Below are 22,432 nucleotides of genomic sequence, written 5' to 3'. Positions count from 1 at the left end.
TCATCAATATATGTCAAGGTTTGAAAAAAACAGGCATGCAGCAGTAAATCTTTTTAAATATAGGCAGTCTGGGACATGTGATGAGATGACTTGCCTGAGGTCATCAGTGGCTGATGGCCAAGCTGGGAATGAAACCTTGACCTTGATTCCAGTGCCACACTTTTTCCTACTGTGCTGCTTTCCTGAATTTCTCTTCATATCTGGGACAGTAAATTTTGAGTATATGATGTAAGTTTCGGAGCTACATATCAGTCTTCCCTTTTTTGGCAGTGTTTTCTGCCCTGTGGGGGTGGTTTGCTTTCCTGGATTGCAGAGGGGTCCAGTGGCTATGGTTCTACAAAAAAAGTAGGTGACTTACCACAACATGTTTGTTCTTTTTCATCAGTGTTGTAAACATTGAATACCTCTTCTTCCACACAGTAGAGTTTTCTCTCAAAGATCTTAAACGTGGTGCTGGACAGTAAGAAGTTACTGGACAGTAACTCCTTTCTACAGGAGAGAAAGCTTGAGTTCCTGTGTGTAAATGAGATAACTTAGGTACTGAAGTCAGTCTAGCCTCTGTGACGTGGGACTTCTGCTTTGAAGAAATACAGAAATACACATGCAATCTACAGGTGCTCCTCAAGGCCATTTGGACAATCAACACTTGAAATTCCTCATAGAATACGGTAGGAATCACTGAGGAGCTACTGGGACTTAAAAATAAATAAATAAATAAATAAATAAACAAAAACATGTCTTTATATCTAACCATGCAAAACCAAGCATATATTCCTATCGACAATATGGAGGCTGTAAAAAAGTGAGCTCAAATTTGAAATCAGTTCATTCTGTTTTGGATCTACGTGTAATTCCCAAAGCTATAACAAAATACTCATATGTTCCATGAATAGATTTATAAGATGAACTTTTTCCCCCTGTTTTTCTCCTTGGAAAACTCTTTACTAGGAGATTGTACAGCCTACTTTAATTATTGATGCTTTGTTTCCTTTAGCATGGAAGGAAAAAAAAAAGCATATTTTTATCTGTCAGCATCACATCATGATTCTTCAGACTTTATATTGATATTCTGGGTATACTTATGTTAAAATAGGTTATGTTAAAATAGGAGGATAAAATGCTCTGGGAGGATGATGGGTTGAATTTTTGTGACAAGTTTCAGACTTTTGTGGGAGGTGAATAAACGTTTTTGCTTACACATTTGCTTTATCACACAGGACAAAAAGAAATTTACTGATACGGTAGCTGATTTTGCTTTTCAGTGATACAGCTACATTCTTATCTCTGTTGTTCTAACTGAGGCTCTTCTCGGTTGCCTGATTCTTCTGCTAGTAGAGGCTAATCATTGTTATGTGAATTGAGTTCTCAATATTTTGTTACTAAATCCTACTTGACATGCTGAGAAAATAGTCAAGAAATCTGACAGGTTTAAAACTGGATTTGAGTAATGCAATTCAGCTTTCCAACAGATTACCCTGTAATTTGGTAAATAAGTTTTCTCCTATTAATGTGCATAGTACTTGAGATGAAGAAGTGAACATTTCAGTTGAAACTCACTTTATTTTTTATCCACAGTTAATTTAATTTGCTGGCAAATAATAATTTAATAGCGTACATAATATACTAGTTTTGCTCTGTCTCAGATTAAATATTCATGATGTGTGTTAAATCTATGTGGAAGTTCTTGGACTGAATTGTTCCATGTATAAGATCACCTTGCTGTCATAGTTACTGCAGAAAGGAGCTATCTCTTATTGTGATTCCAGCATGTATTGTTTAGATTGGGAATTTAGTTTCATTTTTTATAGATACTATTTAGATGGCATCATGGTTGCATTTTATTTACTTAGTCATGCTTCTGAAGCAGAATGAGGTAGGTGTATAGTAAACCTCTATTAGTTCTAGTCCTAATGCAATTTTTAAAAGGTATTTGATCGATTAAAATCGACTCATATTTACATTTTGGTTGTCCTTCAGCTTTTTGAATTCCTGCTATTATGTCAAGTATTTTCTAAAATATTTGGTTGCTAGAATTGTGTGAACCTGTAAGGTTTTGTGAGCCATCTGGATTTTGTGTATCTGATGTTGCAAAATATCCCCAAATATGCATCTTAGTGCCCTCTGTAGCTGTTGTTGTTGTAGCATATTGTAGTTATTGCAAACTTTTACTTTTGGATTGAATTTAACACAAACTATTTAATTGTTTTTAAAATTTATTTTAAGTACTGGTTGATGTTTTACCATTCTAGTTCACCATATAAAAGCTTGCCCGGTACTTTTATTAGAATAAGTTTGTTTGCCAAGTCTGTATTTGTATTTCTAAATCAAAGCAGAGAAAAATACTGGACACTTGCTTACCAAAAGTGTTTGTGAAATATTTATCCTTGTAGTAAGTGCTTCACACAGCTGTAGATAGATCTTCTGCTGATCTATGCAAGTCTATGAGGCTGTCGTTTTGTTCCTAAGTAATGAGTTCACTATGAAAGGAAAAGCAGGGAGAAAGAGTTATGCTTTTTAAGAAGAATGTATATTTTTTCTTTAAAACAGCTATTTATTTAACTTTTTTAATCCAACTGTGAAATTCAAAACTGAGAAATAACAGACTCAGTCTCACACCCCTTTCTCCTTCTCTCGTGAATGAGCAACTTGTTAAATAGAAAGTATTTTTAAAAAAGAGAAGTGCTTTATCTGCTGTGATACCTCATTCTGAAATTACCAGCTAGACTGACGCAGTGTATGTGATGGTATTTACTTACACTTACAAAGACAGCACAGAGATTAATTGTGAGTAAACCTATCCTGTTCTTGCCAAGGTGTGAAACTGCTCACAGTATAAATGTAGCATATAGTAAACTGCATTCCATAAGCTTATGAATAATACTGTCTGTCTCACAAAAATAATCTTTCTTAAATGAAGGAGTTTCAGTAGCTCATAAAAGAGCTCCTTAGTTTAAGTATAACTTCTTATAAAATGAATGCAGACCAGTGTACTAAAAATGAGGTGTGCATGGCATCTTACCTTCACAGTAGGAGGCAGAGGATGCAATAACAGAATATGTAAAGACTCTGAGATGGGCAAAGTTAATTTAAAAAGTATAGGCAAAGATAATACAAATGAATGAAACTGTATCAAATTAAATCTAAATAATCTAATATCTAATAAATCAAAATAAATCTAAATTATACAAGTGAAGTTAATTCTTACCTCTTTTAACGTAAAACCTATATAGCTTTTTAAGTTTGTAGTTGATCCAATTCATAGGGCCATTTTCTCTGAACAAATGTGTTTTAATGGATTGTATATAAATATGGCCATATACTCCCTTATTCCTTGCCGTTACTACTGAATTCATTTGAATAAGTCTTTGACTTAGAGATGAAGTTCTCCATGTGCAAATTTAAAAAAGGCTAAGAAGAAATAGCTTTTCATATCTTTTCTGTCCAGCGCACAGGTGTAAGAAAGGGTGTTAATCCCTTGCAAGGCAATGCATGCCTGCCTGTCTGAAGTGTGGAATTACTCAGATGAAATGTTTGATTTATGCTAGCTTTGTGATCAGCACCAAGTTGATGGCCAAATGAAACGACTGTATAAAACTGCCAGAGAAAGGTCAGCCTGATTAAAACAGCACGCTGATTGATACTTGCCCCTTGTTTGCATTCAAATCTTCGGACTTTTAAGGAAGACGCTAGACTTTTAGAACACTTGCTTGGTTTTTGAAACTAGTTGAAACTTGAAAAGCTCAACATTCAGTATTCAAGGATAAGACTGTTTCTTAAATGTTTATGGATAAGAGATAACAGATCAGTTATCTACATATATAATCCACAAACACAGAAATACATTTAAATGGTTGCTTTTATGCTGTCTTCTGTGTCAGCTGTGAATCTGATCCTCAATGTTTTTTTTTTGGGGGGGGCTACTTTTATTAATAGGCATATTTTAAAATTAACATTAATATAAAGCCTATTGAAGGTGCCACTGAGTTATTTTTGTACATGTAAAGTGCAGAACATACACATTAGAAAAAGACAGCTGGTCTGAACTGGAGAAAGAATAGTTAATATACCATGTCTATTTTCATAAGTAGAAGCCCTCCTTATTGTGCCACCTTTCTTTGTTTGGTAGAGGTGGTAATTTTTCCCCAGAAAGAGAAACTAATCTCACTTTTGAGGACTGGGATCTTGTTTTATGTAGCAAAAGCATAAATGAAACTGTTTTCTGAAAATTTCTGATGATCAGTCATCTCAAATGATTTGAGTATGGTGAGAAATTTTGAGTAAATCTATTATGGTACTTTGTGAAATAACATCACAGTATTCATGACAGTTGAGTATCAAACTTCTTTTCAAGTAAACTGCTTATGAATTAAGAATATGGAAAGATAGGAGTCACCATGCACATACATGCGTGCACGCACACACACACACACACACACATCTTGTTTGTCACAAGGTCTCACCCTCTTTAAAGATCATGTCATTAAAACTTCAAGGCAGTGAGTGAAACTGGCTTTTTTTTCAAAATGAGATCTGTGTTTTCCACAATAGCTGAATGTAGCTAATGCTTCTGTTTTCCTTGTGCTGTTAATTATTTGTAGACCGTATTTTGTCTTTAACCTGTTATCTAACAGAAATTACTGTTATAGAAATCTTAAGAAACAAAGAAAAATGAATTACAAATGTTTGGCCGACACCTTATTGTACTAGATTTTTTTAAAATATATTTTTAAATATCTACTATATTTATATTATGTATAAAAATAAATCTGCTAAATAAAAATTTTGGGGGATATGGACCTCAAGAAAGTTTTTAGAGTTGGACAACCATTGATCTCAGAGTTTCCATTTATATATTATTCCACAGTAATTTGATTTGGCCTCTGGGGTCAGCTGCAAAGACTGAGTTTATTGATCAACTTGAGTGCTTTGCCAATCTGAGTGCTGTATCAGAATTTGTTACTTAGCATGTTCTCTCCCTTCTTCTTCCCTCCTTTCTCTGTCTATAAATACTAATTTCGCAGGGCACTTTATAAGAAACTTATGATAGCCTTTGAGGAAGTGTTTGAAAATAAGGTATGCAGAGAAATTTATTTCAATAGCTTATTTCCTCATCTGCTTTCTGTGATGTTTAAGGAGCTATACAAAATAATAATGCAAATACAGTGTGGTTTAGGAGCTGCAGTTCGTTCACTTAATGACAAGACAACATCATCAAAATGAGCTTCCCCGTGATGCCTGTCCATGTCTGTTGTGTTCGACCAATGTCACTGTTCAGTATGATCTCTGGTCTGGATTTCCAGTGACATAACTCATAACTTAAAGCATCAGCTAATTTGATGTTTACAGGTGAGATAAAATCTCTGGTCTTTCTGTGAAAACTAAGTGAGTAGTTACAATGCTCTTTTTTGCATTTAGATTCACTAGGATGTTATTTTATAAAATGAATTTTCATGAACAGAAACTTTCCCCTTCTCTCCTCTACCCCCCAATAATAGATTTTAATCTCAATTGAGATTACTGTTGTTCTAATCATGTCTGAAATTTACTGTATTGAGGAAAAACAGCATTAAATTATGTGATTACCTTTTAACCGATTTATGAATTTGTGACTTTGGGTTCATATTAAATTTGTTTGTAATTGCTCACAAAACTGACTGACTTACATAGCTGTGGAATAACTGTAACTTTATTACATGTAGAGCTGTTTGATTTTGAACTATTGGCAAGATTGATCTGAGACATTCAAGCTGCTTTAGTGAAGACAGGCCACCCAGTTATTTCATTTTGTCCTATCTTTTATATTGGCATTTCTTTTGGAACACTTTAGACCCAAGAGATGCTTTCTGAGATGAGAAGATGCTTAAAAATCAAAGCTGTTCTAAGTAATCTGATATTTTATTAAAATTCTTACTAATCAAGACATGCAAATGCTGCGTTTTTGTTTAAAAGCAACATTCTAAAATGAGATCCAGGCAGTCATTCATTCTATAAAACGAAAAGAGTTAAAAGAATGGCTTTAAAGTTTTCTATTTCCCTTCCAAGCTTGTCAGAACTTTTTGAAAGACTTTGAAGATTTTATTTTTATAGTTTTGTAGCTCTTTTCAGGATCTCAAGCATCCTGAAGCAGGAACTCATCCTTCTTCAACTGATCTTTCCATATTAGACAGCTCTTTGCCTGCAAGCCACATGGCTAACAATGCAACTGAAGCTGCTTCTCATTAACCTCTCCTTACATTTATACCTTAGCTGCACTCATTTAAAAGGTTTTTGCAATTCAAGATCTCAAAAACACGGGATGGCAATGAAGCCAAGTTGTCTCCTATTCCTAGCGAACGCTTGAGAAGTCAATTTTCAGCAACAGAGCGAATGTTCGTTGCTTGAATATAGATAACATCGATACTTGAGGTGGTAAGAAAGACTAAGAAGAAGAAGCAGGGTAGCTCAATTTCACACTTATGTGGCTCTTAATTTATGTGTATGCACCTTAAAAAGTGCATTATTGCAAAACTTTAGATTTCATATTTGATTTTTTGGGGAGCCATTTGATCTTTCAGGAATACTGCATTCTATATTTGGCCTGAGGCCAGTCTTGATGGGAGTTTGAATGCACTCACTAATTTTTAGACATAAAAAAACCTTCTCCTTCTGTGTAGTTGGAGATTATGAATTGTGCATGACAGGATCCCACAAAGGCATCCTCTTCTAAACATGGCTCAAAATCATGAACATTTTGTGTGGGTGTGTGGGTGGGTGTATGTGTGTGTTTAGAAAGCAATTTATGTTGAAATCTCTGTCCTTTAATGGTCAGTAAGATACACTCGGGAGTGATTTTTTGGTACAACGTGACACTTTGTAGAAAAGACAGTGGTGACACATTTCTTACTGGTCTTTGCCTGGAAACTACCTGTAAAAAGGCATTAGAGTTCTTTTTAACAAACTCGTTTTTATAGCGTTCCCATTTCATAATATTGACTCCACACATACCTTGCAGTCTTAACGTCGTTGAGAATTACACAGATGTGGACGCATTCTGCCTGTTTCTCAACTTCAGCAAAAATAAAACCAGAAAATTACGTGGAAAAAATGCTGAGGTTATGGTCATGTTCATTTTGTTTTTTCTCACTTACCTCTGCATACTTCAAAATAGACTTAGTGCCTGCCACTATAAGCAATAACAGGATGCGTGTTTCAGGAGTTTGCTCTGCACTAGCAAGTATGAGCTTTCCTACAGTGTATATTTCATGTTTAGACTTTAGAGCAAACTGATACTTATATCCTGCGTAGTTTAAAATCGGTATGTTTCTGACCTTCAGCATGCTTCTGTAATGTTGTGCCCACAATTTTAAAGGAATGTGAATTCCTTTAAAAACATTTGGATATCTAAAAACTTGGTACAATTCTAAAGAAATACTATCCTGTTTCCATGTAAATCAATAGAACTATTATTTTTACTTCCTTGGAGCCAATATATTTTATTTTTAAAGATCTATTTTAAATTTATAAATATAATCAAATATTATAGTAATGAAGTCCATAGGCATTGGCATATTTATACTAATGAGAAAGACTAGAGGGGAGAGCAAGTTAGGGCCTTTCTTTTTCTCCAGGTGTTCTGAATATGCTATTGGTAAAAAAAAAAAAAAAAAAAAAAAAAAAAAAAAAAAAATTCTGATGTCTTCGTAATGTTCTTGTAAAATACAGTAATATCTTAATATTCCAGTTGCTGTATAATTTAAATTTACATTTTAGTGTACCAGCATTGTCTTTAAGTGAGATACTTCATCTGCTTTGTATTCTGGTATTTTCTTGTAAAATATCTTCATTACTTTTTTGAAGATTGTTCTGTAAGGTTTCTCATGAGACTTAAATCTCTTCTATATAATAATAGGATGTAACCATTTGTACAGCTTGTGTCCTCTAGCTAGAATTTCATGTGTTGTCAATCTGACATATCTGAGATAATGGGGACTCATAATGTATAGACTGCCATTGCTAGATCGTATAAGCTTTTAAAGTTAGTTTATTCCATTTTTTCAGTATTTTTATATATCATTTATATTGTTCTTTTCTCCTCATTGTAATTGAGGGATAGCTAAGTTTTAAATTTATCATTTCAACTGCTAGCTGAGCATGACTGGCCTATGTGTTTCTGCTACAAAGCTTGTCCTTTCAAGCAAACGCATCAACATATCCTCCTTACCTCTGCACCAGTGTTCTGGTTATTCTACTTTTTTATACCCTGGGCAAATCTAACTTTGAAGACTAAAATGTGAATTGATCAGCTCAGTCGCTCTTTCTTACTATTTCTCGTGTGCTGTAGGATGAGACTTCTGGAGCGTAACATTTTTGCGGACCACTAGAGGACAGCATAATCTGCTTGGATTAAAGGCTGAACCTGGGTGGATGGGAGTGTCTCCTCAGACTAAGGACTCACCCAAGGAAACACTTTTTATGTCGCACTTCTCAGCCCAGTAACCTGTAACACTTGGCTCTACCTGTTGGAAAAAGTGCTCTAAACATTTATTTTCAAATTAGAGTCGGTGTTTTAAACATTAAAGTACTGTTTGTGTTGCAGTCGAACCTAGAGCAATAATTAGGAAGCAGAATCCATTGTGCTGGGTGCTGGAAAAACACCTAACAGAGTGCTGCCTTCTGCAGTGAGTGTTACCAGGTCTGAGAAAAGAGATTAACAGTTGAACAGGAGGGTGATAGGAGATTAAAGCTGATCAGCTCAACATCTGCTGGAGCTTTGTATCCTTTGTGATAAAGGAGAATACTGGGCACATATCTAGGAGAGAATGAGTAGTTTAGTGGATATTTGGAGGGAGTATGTCCCCAATGCATGTATAATAAAATGTGAAGAATTTTGAAAATTTTCTTGAAATTTTTTGAAAAAAATGTTGTCATACTCAATGGCCAACCTCTGTGCAACTGATAAGAGATTGTAAAATAGAAGGTTAGATTATGGTTGGAATTCAGAGGAAAGGGAGGTAGTTTGTTTAGTGTGGTAGAAGAAAAAAGTAGGCAAATGAAGGATGTAAAGAGATATGTTTTTAAGTAACTTGGCAATTAAATTCTTTTGTAGCAGCACCCTGAATGCATGTGAATATGCAACTCTTCATCAGGATGTGAGGGTACTAGTCAAAATGTGAAAGAGCTATCTAACCTATGCAAACATTTGAAAATGTTCCTCAGAAGTTGAGAAAGGTTCTTTGTAAGTGGAGCTGTCACAAGTTCTCTTCTATAACACAATCCTGCTTCTAAAAAAGGAAATGTAGGAACCTAGAAATTACACAGAAGTTAAAAATAAATGAAAAACTAACTGAACATGAAATGTAAGGTATACTTTCTGTGCTCCATGCACAAAAAAGACTGCAGCTCAGAGAATGGTTAAAACTGAGGCAGAATTTGCCTCTTTCTCCTGTTCCTCTGTAACAAAACCCTGCAAACATGTTAGAATAATCCATATGTTTGTCTCACTCAAATTTATTAACGTTCACTCATATTCATTTCTGAGGATAGATTCTTTAGAATCTAAACAGATAAAGTATAAAATAAAACAGATAAAGTAGATAAAATCCGAGGGTGGAGAGTCCACAGATTCTCTGGGCCCCTAGTCCAGTGTCTGAGTGCTGTCAACATGATTTTTTTTTTTCCTTATATCCAGGCAGAATTTCTCTTGCTTAAACTTTGGATTATTTTTCCTTGTCCTTTTGTTGAGATGTAATATATCATTCTTATCTATTACAGATAATGCTGTCTCAGAATGTAAATATTATTTGTTATTGATTTAGCAGGGAAGGAAGAGAGGATTTGTTGAAGGTTGAAATGTTTTGTAGATTTACATTATCTTTTTTGGTAATTGTCTTCAGAGAACCTCTTAGATTGCTTATAGAAGAAAATAGTACATGTTCTTAGTTCACAGCTTGGTCTTCTCTTGAGGTCGGCAACAGAGAATCAGATCAGCTGGTGTCATCTATAGTGTTAGGCACTATTAATAGTATTCATGGTTATTTCATTATGTGGCTTTAAAAGCAGTTTTAAGCATTTTTGATTTATAAAGTGAGTAATTCCAGCATAGCTGCAGTGTTGCAGTTAGCAACCAATGCTTCCAACTGCTTTGTTTTCTTCTTTTAAGATCTTACTTAAGGATAGGTTATGAATGTACATATCTGACATCTGAAATATAGGGAGTAAATTGAAAGCTGACAGGAAGTTTCATTTCAATGTACAAAGTGAGATGGTAAATGCAAATGCCTATTCTGAACCTGAATACGTTTTTAGAACTTCTGAAACAGTGCTTTCACTGATATAAGCAGATATAGTCCTGCTGCAAATGCAGGACCATGTTATGTTTCCCTTAATTGTATAATTGTGTGTATTTTTCCCCTCTCCCTGTTAGATGTTATTAGTGAAGTATTCAAAATAATTATAAGGAAAATGTAGTGCTGGTCAGGTATTATAGCATACCTAATACACTTGTGCAGCAGTCTGTATAATGTGGACATGATAGCTGATAAACTTTGCTTTTTAGGTTTCCTTGATTGAAATAAAAGAAATTAAATACAATGAAGAAATAATTGAAATAATAATAAATACTACTAATAAATAATAATTAATAAGAAATTAAATTAATTAAATCAATTTTGAAAACTGTTAGACCTTCACAATTTTTTTTTTTAAAAAAATTCTGATTTTGCTTATTGGATTCATGAAACTATTCAACTCTTTGGTTAGTATTAGAGAGCCTTAAGAAGCTATTTCTAAAGCTATTGGTTATTTCCAGAGTTTATGGTTGCCTAGAGTCTTGGATCAATTTATGCATGATGAAAATAAACAAAAATGGAAATTTAGTTTGTGTTTGTTAAATTAGGCAGTTTATTTCAGAAATATGGGCAAACATGACTCAAACAACCTTACATTGTAGTGTAAGAGTTTTGTGTGTTAGAGGGGCTGGGACCATCCTTATTGTAAGGTAAAAAGCTTATCACTATTGATATACTGTCAAGTGTTATAGAGCATTAGTGGACTTGTGTGAGCTGTTCATTGACTTTTTATAATGATTTTATGGATGGCAGTATTTCAAGGCAACACAATGGGGTTTGTCTATATACGATGTACTTTGAAATCTACTCTTTCTGCTAGAAATACAGGTGTTGCATATACAGTCATTCTAAGCGTTATACAAGTGTCCTCATCCCCTCCAATATCTGTTGCAGAATTAAAGTACAGACTTTTATTTCTAATTTGTAAATCAGTTGTGACAAAATGAGCAATAAGGATAATTTTTTTCTGTCTGTTGAAGTTACTTATTGTTTCCATCTGCAGTTTCAATATTTTTAGATTTCTAATTTAAGAACTATGAATGTATTGCTTGAATTACCTACAATCCCGCATTGGATAAGGTCAGGAGTTTCATTTTCGCTCTTCCTGAAAGTTAGATTTCAGGCTACAGTTGTGTGTTTAGAATTCTAATCAATAGTTTTGAGCAAGATAGCACTGCTGTATGTTAAAAAGAAAACAACTTTATAGTAGAAAAAATAAATCTAGAAGTAATTTGAGTGATTCATTATCTCTTCAGAATCTGATACTGTAAAAGCTTTTAATTATTTGAAAGAAAGGCCAGACTACTGTATGCTTAGTGTTTTAGTGAAGGTGGTATTAATTATTTTGAACTTGAAATGCATCTTCTCCAGATGGTCTGGACTAGCTTCTGAAAGTTAATTTTTGGCACATGTCTCATGTCAAATTTCTGGCATCTTACCATAACAATATCAGAAGGAATTCACATCCTTTAAAATCTTCTGAAGTATTGAAGAGTCAAAGCAAGTAGGTAGTTCAGTTGATTGTTTGTAGTATTATCATGTGAGTGTAGCAAAATGGGAAAATAATCCCAGTATTAAAATCAGTCACATCTAATGTAAAGTAATAAAATTTGAGCATCATTGCTATGATTTTTTTTAACATTGTTATCCAGCAATACAGAGAGGTGCAAGTCTTTTATTTCAGCTTGTGCCAGGAAGTTCTTTTGACTATTTCGGATCTGTCATGAGTTGCTGGGCTTAGTGTTCATGTTGAAATCATATTGTACATAGACCAGTTGAGATAGTGTTCATTTAATAATTCTATGAACACACCCTACATAGCCTTTTTGATTTTGAATGTGTTGATTGCTGAAGTACTCTTAAGTCTGCTTAAATGCTTTTGAAAACTCCATGTTTTCTGTATTCTCACACTTTTCGTGACAAGGAAAAAGAAACAATGTAAGATCCCCTATCCCCTTCACCCCCCTCCAAAGGCTAGAATACCTCTTAGCGGTATAAATTTTCAACTGTTCCAACAGCTTCCATAAAGAAATGCTGAACTGGACAAAGTTCTTGGCTTACAGTTGCTCTGCGTGTTTTCTGCAGTCCATCCTTGTTAGGAGTGTGTTGGAAAAAAAAAATGTATGTGTGTATATATGTGTTACTACACACACACACACACACACACACACACACACAGACACACACACACACACCCCCTCATAAACTTTTCAACATTATACAAATGCTCCTTTCCACCCTAGAGTTTGGACCTGGTATTTGGAAGGCTACGCCAAAAGTTAGCTCAGTTTGTAAATGGTTCTAGACTGCGTATGTGACATTTAAAGCTGCACTTGGAAAACTTTGGCTTCCTTTCCTTTTCCATCAGCTAAGGATATTGACAAATACTGGTGTTTGCTATGGACTTCTACCTGCTTACATTTCATACAGCATCCTCCTACATGGGTTCACATCTTCCAGAGCAAGTTCAGTGGGGCCTAAATGGCTGGTATGTCTTGGATTAGAACCCTGTGCTATTACTTGTAGCATTACAGACTTGTTTTGTAAAGGGAAAGATGATCATTTGTAGATAAAATATCTCAAATTGCACCACTTACTTCCATTGTATTTTGTTGTAATATTAGGTATATTGTGCTATATGGTCATTCTTACGTTTTTCTGTCATCAACAGGAGCTACTTGAGAAATAAATTCCTAGGTAGTAACAGTTTAAGGTCTTGTGGCAATGAGTTTGGAATCTATTGTTATTGCTTAGGTGACAGGTAAGACATAATAATTGTGTGTATATTTATACATACACAATCTGTGTACAGAACTGGTTATGTATAGCACTTTGGAGATCAAATGCAACTTTATGGTTGAATTTAATCAGATATTTTGCATTCAAGAATTCATCTTCTGTTATGATTCTTTGGAAAGAAGGTTATGAAGGGAGGGTTATTCAAGCAATCCAGTTTGTGGGACAGATTACATTCTATCAATGGCAACAAAAGCTAGAAATATGTAGCTTCACTATTTTATTTGAAATTTTCGGGTGCAGTTATAAATAGTTTATATAGATAAGACAAAACAATTTCTTTATTGGGTTATTGCTAAGTTATTACTAACATCACAGATGTATTTTTGACTGTATTGTATATTAGATCATAGTTGAATGTGGGCAGAGACTATACTGTGAAAAGATTAAAGCCATGACAACTGAGGATGAGACGGAGTTGAAATGTAACCAGAATTTCATAGTTAATTACCTAACTGATAATAAAAACAAAGACCTTCCCATAAATCTGCTGTTTTTTGATGGTGAGTGACCTACCAAATGACAGCACTGAAAAATGAATCCGTTGGGTTTTGTTTTGTTTTGTTTTGTTTTTACTGAGTGATACTGATATTTGATACTGAGTGATACCCAGTATTTATCAGAATACTTGGGAGGTTTTTTGTTGAGTTTTATAATGAATGAGGTTTTCTTTAACTGAGATGGAGATGTATTTGTTGAAAATGAGACAAAGCAGAATATGTTCTTATAGAGAAGGATTTTATATAGAAGCTCCCCCCCCCCCCGAGTAGAAGTAGAATTTGGGAGATTTGTATAATTTAAAGGTTGAGGAGTGGTTGATTTATTTTTCTCATTGCTAATGTTTTAGGAATATTATCTTGGCTAAGGAGAGTATATATTTCCATTGCAGCACTCCAGTCATCTTAGCTGTTCCATCATGTCTCCGTAATCTCAGTGAGAATGTAGCCCTGCAGCTGCCTGCCGACCTCTAATTCCTCTTGTTGGTTGCCCGTGCTGCAGACGTCTTAGTCTGCAGGCACTACAGAGAGGCACCCAGTGGTGCTGATTTTGCAGGAAAGATGTAAGAGCTTTCCCCGTAATACTATATGCACACACTTGAGGTGGTCCCCCTTCTGCCCAGTTTTGTTGCTTTTTGAGGTCTCTCTTGTCCCTGGTACCCTACACCTGTTGTTTGCCAGCCTGGTCTACCGCTTCCTCACTTGACTGTGGGTTGGCATCTTCCTTTCTCCTAGTGTTCCTAGTTTAAAGCTCTCCTCACCAGGCTGGCCAGCCTGTTGGCAACGATATTTTTGCCCCACACCCTGAGGTGGTGCTGTCTCTTCCTAAGAGTCCTCTATCCTCCAAGGGGGTACCGTGATCATAAAAGCTGAATCCCTATTGTCAGCACAATTGCACAACCAGTGATTGACTTATAATCTCTAGATTATTTGGTAATGGTTAAAAAAAAACTTTCATTTTAGCTATGCTGTTAAATCTGGAATGATTCTACCTGATGCACTAAAACTCTTGCGTATGTGTATTATTAATATAAATAAGACAGTCCAGCTTATTTGATATGACTTAGATGATTTTATTGTTTTTTTAAAAAAGATACAAATAATTGTATATGTATCTTCTTTTCTCAAAGTGCGTATTTCAATAATATTAATAGGAATTTGCTATTTATAGTGTAGAGACAAAAGACATAATTACATCTTCGTTCAGAAGTAATAGCTGGAAGAATGAACTAGGATATCAAATATGCATAAGCAAGCTTGACAAACCAGACTGTGCCAGACAAAATTTATGGACTTTAATGACAATTTTGACATTAACATGTAGTTTCTCAAAAATAAAATTACTGGTGCATGCCTCAGTGTGAATGGAATTTTTTATTTGCTGCTTTTTAGAGGTTGCAGTATCTCTATATTTCTCCACAGAATCTCTCAACAAGTCTTTCTTTTTGATGAGTACATTTTCAAGTCCTCTAGTTAAATATTTCAGCAGAGTTTTAAAAATCATATACCCTTCATAGTGTGAAGAAGGGAGCTTTTTTTTTTTTTTTTTTTAATGCACAAGGTAACAGTTTGAAGGCTGTTGTTCACCAAGGCTGGCTGTGCACAAGCGCTGATGGTGCTTGTTTGCCTGAAATTGAGTTCTTTTGATTCTGAAAACAGTAATTTCTGTTTTTCTTAATGGAAGAAAAAACCTAGTTCATTCTGCAATGAAAAGTTATCAGCCTTTTTTTTCTTTTTTTTTTTTAATTAGTAATCTGCTATGAAGTATCCTACCAAACCTTGAAAAAGGTTACTTTTATGGTTAGTGAAATGGGAAAGAGAGATGAAGCAACAACGCTAAAACCAGGAAAGTGCTTGGCTATCTTCTTTTAGTTCTGTATTCTGTTTCACAGAGCTGTTAGGTACAAAGATTTTGCTGCACGTGAAAAGTCGGAGCTTTCTTGTTCTTCTGTTTGTTCTTGTGCTATATATCTGCTTGAAGGCATGACTTTGAAGTGTCTTCTCTTCAAAAGAGCACTGCTATGTACTTGTATGGTACAGCGCTGTGCAAAAATCCAGGTCAATAAGAATAAGAGAGACTGCCTTAGTCTTATTGCCATTACCTTTGTTGTGGGGGATTTTGGTGTGACTTATTTCACTTCCAGTCTGTGAATATTTGCTTACTTCAAGCTTTCAAATCATGGTACATGTCTGTTGGCCTGCAGATTTCTAAGGCCAGGGACTTTTCTGTTGTTTGTATTACTGTAATACTTAAATTTCTCAACAGAAGCAGTAGTTTCACTGCCAGATCTCTTTGCAGTACAAATCTGATCTGAATTAGACATTGGCATGCTACTATATCTGTGACAAATTAGCACACAATTTGGAATTTATGTCTAAATACTCTATGCTAGTTATGAAAGGACACCTGAAACCTGACTTGGTTTGAAAACTCAGTGTTATAGATGGACTGCATGTTTTCCAGCTTAAAACTTTTCAGTACAAGTTAAATGTCAAAAAGAAATTGCTTTTTTAGCCTCCAGGGTGATATCATACCAATGCTTTGCAGTATGGAAAAGCTGCATTTTTGATCTGGTGCTAGAAGCACTGAAGCACGATCTAATAATTTGTTCAGCTTCCACCTCAGTTAGGATCTTTTGTTTTGCTTAATACTGCATGTGCACCTAGAGCCTTGTCCAAAAAGAGCTTGCTGTCCAGTGTATCTGTCTCCATTTCTTTCTAGGAGGGTCTGATTGTGCCACCTCCTCAATATATTGAATTATACTTTAATTTCACTTGGTTCAGTTGCAGACCAGTTTTTCAAAGGAAAAAAAGTGTAGAATTCAGAACAATTTTCTCAAGACATCTCAGTTCTAAATCAAGTCCCTCTTCACTTCAGGGACTTCACTTTCACTGTCAGAAAGAATATATAATTAGCCTTTTTTCGTTTGTCCAACTCATTACTGGAAAATTTCTTTTCCACAAACTGTGAGAATGTCTTGAGCCCGACTCAGCACTAACATAGAAACAGCGTAGTGTTTTGTTTCTTTTGACGTGAGTTCAACAGCAGGACTGTGTCTAAAGCAGTTGGGTTGAGATGACTTGGTTTCTCATTTTTTTGTAGACTATCAAGGCTTAGGAAGTCCAAGGTCATAACAAGGGTTTTTTGAACAAAGTTTGTGTTATAGCAGCAGGTTTTCAGTATGTCTTTATCCAGGCAGTTGCAGCTGTCTACCAGACAATGACATACATGTATAACGTACATAATCATTTAACGTAATAGCTGGGATATACATTTTTGACATTACTCAGTAACTTGCTTTTCACAGAAAATCTTCATTAGATTAGACCTAACACTGCCTGGTGATTTTTATGGAAGGAGGGAGAAGAAGTGACAGAATGGAATTGGGTGGATTAATACATGTTTAATTTTTTAGCATGCATTGAAACTAAAAATAAAACCAAAAATATCCAAAGAAAATATTTATAACATTCATCTTCATTCCTCTTCCTGTTTGCTTTATGGAAGCAGATTGTTTTGTTTTGCTCTTGTTTGTGCAGTTTCTGAAACACTGTAATTTGCCTGTTCCTTAAAATTTATTATGATGAATAGGCTGTTGCAGTACAGTTAGTTGTTTCTTGGCATGTTATTTTTAAACACAGCTCTCTTGCACAAGTTTCCTCCACACATGGGATCAGTCTTAATTGTATGATTCTGTCTTAGATATTTATGTTGCTATTCTTGCTGTGATACCTAGTTTAAAACTTCTCAGCTTTTTAAATTCAGGGGTGATTTGTGACATGGTAGTAATACCCGCTAACAGTTGAGGTTCTGAGGTTAGCTGTTGTTTCGGAGGAGGTGGCACAGGAGAGGTATGGTACAGCCAGAACCTGAACTTTGCTTCCATATTAGTATCCTAGCCAGTGATGCATCTTTTTCTCCTCAAAGTGCTGATTTTGACGAATTTTGACTGCGGAAAAAAGGATTTGTTCATGTTGGTTTTTTCAGCTTACAGATCTAAAATATAAAAGCTAATATAAACGGGTATATGGCTATCATTCAGAAATTTAGTGTCCCTATATTTTCAAAGAACCTTTGAGCACAGCATTCTGCTGTAGTGTAAGAATATTTTTTTGTGAAGACTTGTGTAGTGCATTGCCATATGTAACATAATAATTCTACTGTAATTTTTTAACTGTAGTCTCTTTTTTGAAAGACTGGAAATGATTTATTAATTAAAATAGTCTGTTACTCTTAGAAAGAAAAAAACAATTTGAGCTGACACAGAGCAATTCTCTATTGTATTCTATGATATTTGAAAAACATATGGCCAAATGTATTACTTTCCATCTTATCTGCAGCACGTATCTGACATTCCTGCTTTTATGCTTGTCACCAGATTCTTTGGCCCAGTTGTGATCCCACTCGATGAATAAAAGTCTTCTGTAAATTATTTTGGATGATGTTCAGTAAAATGTGGTACAGAAAATTAATCATGCCTTCAGTCAAGTTTTGGTGAGATTTTTAAATCTTAATGACTTTGTAAACAGTTTAGGTTGTGTTTTTTCTCTATTTGCATCTCCAAAATCTTCTCATCTTGTTTAATGATTAATAAATCTATTTTACATCTCTTTGTATTTTTAAGCATGGCATAAAGATAATAGAATTAAGTTCTGCTTATAGGGAATAAGTAAGACATACAGCTGATATTAATGAATACTGTACTCTTATTTGAGTCATAATGTCAGAAGTTTTGTTTAACGAATGATTTGTAGCTATTACAATGTTAGACAGCAGGGCCATCTCAGCTGTGAATTATGGCAGTACCTTGTGCTAGAACACCCTGGCTATGCCTTCACCTGGTTTCGTGCTAGATTCTAAACATGAAGGTCTATACAAGGTCTATATCCCTTCATTTTTTGGTATCTGAGAGGTAAGCAGATTTTGTACTATATTTTTTCCTAAAAGTCCTGCAAGAATAAGTTAATAATTTCTAGTAGGACATTTTGTGAACATAGAGCTATTTATTTTATGCACAAGTTGTTCATTATTTTAATAAATACCATAGGGAACTACTTGCCAAAAAACAGTGTTTGCTTAAATTGCTTTAAAAACATGTAAGGATTTTTTTTTTTTTTTTTTTTTTTTTTTTAGTAAATTTAATTTTTACAATTACTTTTGGAGCTTATTCTTCCTTGCTGCAACCATGCATGTATTTTGTTAAAATGTATGAACAGTCCTGCTGAGGTCATATGTAATAGCTGAGCAACAAGAGCTTTAGTAGAATCACAACTTTAATTTTATGTTGTTCATTAAGGTGATTAAATTAGATGTGCTACTGTAATATACACAAAGCCAATGAAATAAATTTTAATGCTATCGTTTTTTAAACACATTATTTCAGTTTAGTATGACAAATATGCTTCGAACCAGAGTGATCCATACTATATTAATTTCCTATTTGAATTAATCTTTCTGTTTGTCAGAGAGGGGCAGAGCACAGTGCTCAATTCATTTTTGTCAATTACTTTTTTGAAATATTTTCAATTCAGTAATGATTCATTAATTATAGAAACATCAACCCTGTAATCTCTTGGTCATTAACTCAAAACAGCTTTAAAGTGAAATCAAGTCTGTTACAGTATGGTTTCTAGCCCATTCATAACATCTAGTTGCTGTTGCATGAATAGAATTAAAAGCATATTTCATGATTATATTTTTAACAAATGCTCATGGTGATAAAAGGCACATTTATTTCCTGTTATTCTTTGTTATTTCTTTGGCAGAGATGGTGGGAGGATAGGATGAACAGTGGCATAACAGGCTCTAATTTATGTGGAATGTCTCAAACCTTTCTCGACAATGGAAAGATAAGATGAAATAATCTAAGTACTACAAGTAGTAAGCCTTGCTGGTTTTAGAAATTTAAGTTATTTTGCTTAAGTTTTTTTAAAGGAGCATCTGTAGATTATATCTTAAGGTGGTGTGATCACTCACTGATTGCAGGTGCATAGTTGGTCATAGCTGGATGTGTATGATTTACCCTTTTCTTCCTTTTTAAAAGCAAGTGAAGACTGAATTCCTCACAGGTGGTTTCTCTGAATTTCCACAAAAACTGTCTTCCTGCATATAAAGTTCTGTTATATTTGGAAAGTTTTATTATCTTAATTCTTAGTCTGATATACGTAACGGTTTGTTAATATATTGCCCTTACTTGGATATTAACCATTTTAAATGGGTCAACAACAGTGATGATCATATAGAACAGTTTCCTTTTTAAAATGCATTTACTTTACATTTTAAAATGCATATTTTCCCAGATACAGCAATGTTGTTCTTGGAGATGGGCTTAAATAGATCAGGAAGAAAAAAAGGCAGAGATTAACTAGGGTCCATTTACAGTGGTGCAAATAAGCCATATTAGACCAAAGCATTTTGAGAGCTTTCCCTGGCAATTCCATTTAGTAATCACTGACTGTCGTCTTCTAACCTGCTGCACTATGCCCAAGTTCTGCTGCCCGTGGTGTGTTCTGCTTGGAATATTTTCCTTTGCTCCAGCTTCAAGCTGGAGTTGGGGCCTACAGCAGCTGCAGTAGAAAAGCCATATTCCGCTTTGTAGTATGGTTAATTAGATTCTGATTCCAGAAGTTTCACAAACAAAACCCTGGTGATACCGAGAGTAACAAGAAATAGTATAATCATGTCCTAGAAATCTGCATCATTTAATGTTTGGGTCAGTTCAGCAAACGCAGTTGTCTGGAAACATGTGAAACAACTGTTGGGAGCAGAGATTTCTTAATCTTAAAATGAAATCCTCGTTTCTACGGAATAGCTAAACAGCACACTGGAAAGGAAAAAGATGTAGAGATTTTTGCAAAGATCCTTGAAGCTTCCCTCTAGCATCGCAAGTCAGTTTGTACTCTTAGCAGATGCATAGAATCACAAAGCCAGGTGTTAAGCTGATATTACAGAAGGCACTTTATAGATACCGGTATTTTACGGAATACATTTTTATTGCCATCAAACTGAAGTTATCAGTCTATTCTAGGTTGATAATGACCTTTTCATTATCATCAGTGGATCTGGGGAAATACTTCATAGTCTTGGACTATTTAATGGTAAAACACTACAAATAATAGCGCTCAGGAATCTAAAGAGCTGAATTTATTCTGGATACAAACGATGATGATTCTCAGAATCACGGAAAAGGGAGATTGAAAATGATGGAAGTTAGATGCCTACTTTTTTTGTTTAAACATATCAGAGAGCAAGATAATATTAAAAAATAGAAAAAGAAGTGAGCATAGAAAACAAAGACAAAATAACCCCAGTCCACTCAAATTCTTAACGAAACAGTTGTTAAAAGGCTCCAAGAGTTTGAGTAGCTATCATTAAGTGGACAGATTTTTAAGGAGTGAATGGTATTTAGTAGTAAAGATTCTTAGTGTAGTTTAAGGAGGTCTGAGATTGTTTTGATGCCTAATGAGAGCAAAATTCTTTTAAAAGTATGACTTTCTGAAGTGCTGGCACTTCTGAAAAAATCATGAAGAATAAATCAATATGGAAAGTCTTTTTCATTTATTATGTAGAACTTCATGTTGAAACTAAATCTCTTGCGTAAAAGTGAGTGCTACCTAATAGACTCAGATTTGATTGCAGAGAGATTATGATCTAAGATGAAAACTAAAATTACAATGTGGTAAATCAAAACAATAAAGCTTGGTTTAAGATTGTTTTAAGAATATTCATCTCTGTGCAGCAGAGCTTTGAAAGTCTGTTTTGTACTTGTGTTTCATAGACCATATCTCTAGATTAAGCTCTTGAATTAGTTTTATAGTTTTTAAGGGCTTTTTGGAAAAATGATTCAAGACAATTATGTATTTCTGTTTTATGTTTGTTTCAGCTGATTTTACTTTTTGTCACTCTTCCAAGCAATGTTTAGAATTTAAAACAATATTTCAAAGCACATTTATCAGTTAAGCTTATTTAATTTATCCCATGATTTACTATATTTACTAGAAATAATTTATAAAAACAGAGTAAATAGGTTTAGATTATCATTGTATGAATTTATTAAAAGCCATTAAAATGGCTTAAAATTTATTAAAAGCTATTTAATCTAAATGTAAATAGCTGAAAATTAAATCTAAATGTAAATAGTTGGATAGCAAAAATATATATTATTAAATATTGGCTAATGGTGCTACACTTCATAAATATATTCATTACTTCACATATATCTGAGCCTTCAGTAGGTGAACCCTGAATGCAAGGTGTATACTGTCTGTAAAACCAAGGGGACATTTTAGTCACTTCAGCTTATTAATGCAAATATTAAGGCCCCAGTTGCTCAAACCTGTGCCCGTATGAATAATCTGGTTGCGTTTGCGTCTTAATCAGTACATAGTAGTTTGCGTACATGGAGGGAGGTGCTTTGATAAACTCGTCGTCTTTGCGGTTTTGGTGGCTGTTGAAAGCTGGAGTGTCCTCAGCTGGATGTCCTCCAGGGCTTTTCCTCCCCTTTTCCCTGCCCAGGAGCCAGGCTACAACGCAAGGAGAATTCACAGCTGAAGAGAGCCCGGGCATTGGCTTAGAGGTTGCGTTATCTTGAATTACTGATTCGGTTTGTTTATGGAGCACACACTTCCTGCTGCCGTGTGGAGTTTATGAACAGGAAAACTTCACAGACTGTACCGCCAGACTGAAGCTTAGAGCAGATGACTACTTCGGTGTAATCTTAGCTTCATATGCGTTTGCTTAAGCCCAGCTTGTTTGTGCACACGTGTGTGAAAGGCGAACATTGTTCAAATATACCAAACAATCCCTGCAGTATG

General features: G+C 34.6%; 1 protein-coding gene across 3 annotated transcripts in view; it reads left to right on the top strand.

The window, feature by feature from the left end:
• Positions 1–22,432, top strand: part of GSTCD (glutathione S-transferase C-terminal domain containing) — an 86,668-nt gene that overhangs the window by 20,781 nt on the left and 43,455 nt on the right. The gene's annotated exons all lie outside the window — the stretch shown is intronic.

Source organism: Rhea pennata, chromosome 4 (genome assembly GCF_028389875.1).
Source record: "Rhea pennata isolate bPtePen1 chromosome 4, bPtePen1.pri, whole genome shotgun sequence".
Lineage (NCBI taxonomy): Eukaryota > Metazoa > Chordata > Aves > Rheiformes > Rheidae > Rhea > Rhea pennata.
The sequence above is the reverse complement of the archived record's forward strand: the minus strand, read 5'-3'. Positions and strand labels throughout refer to the sequence as shown.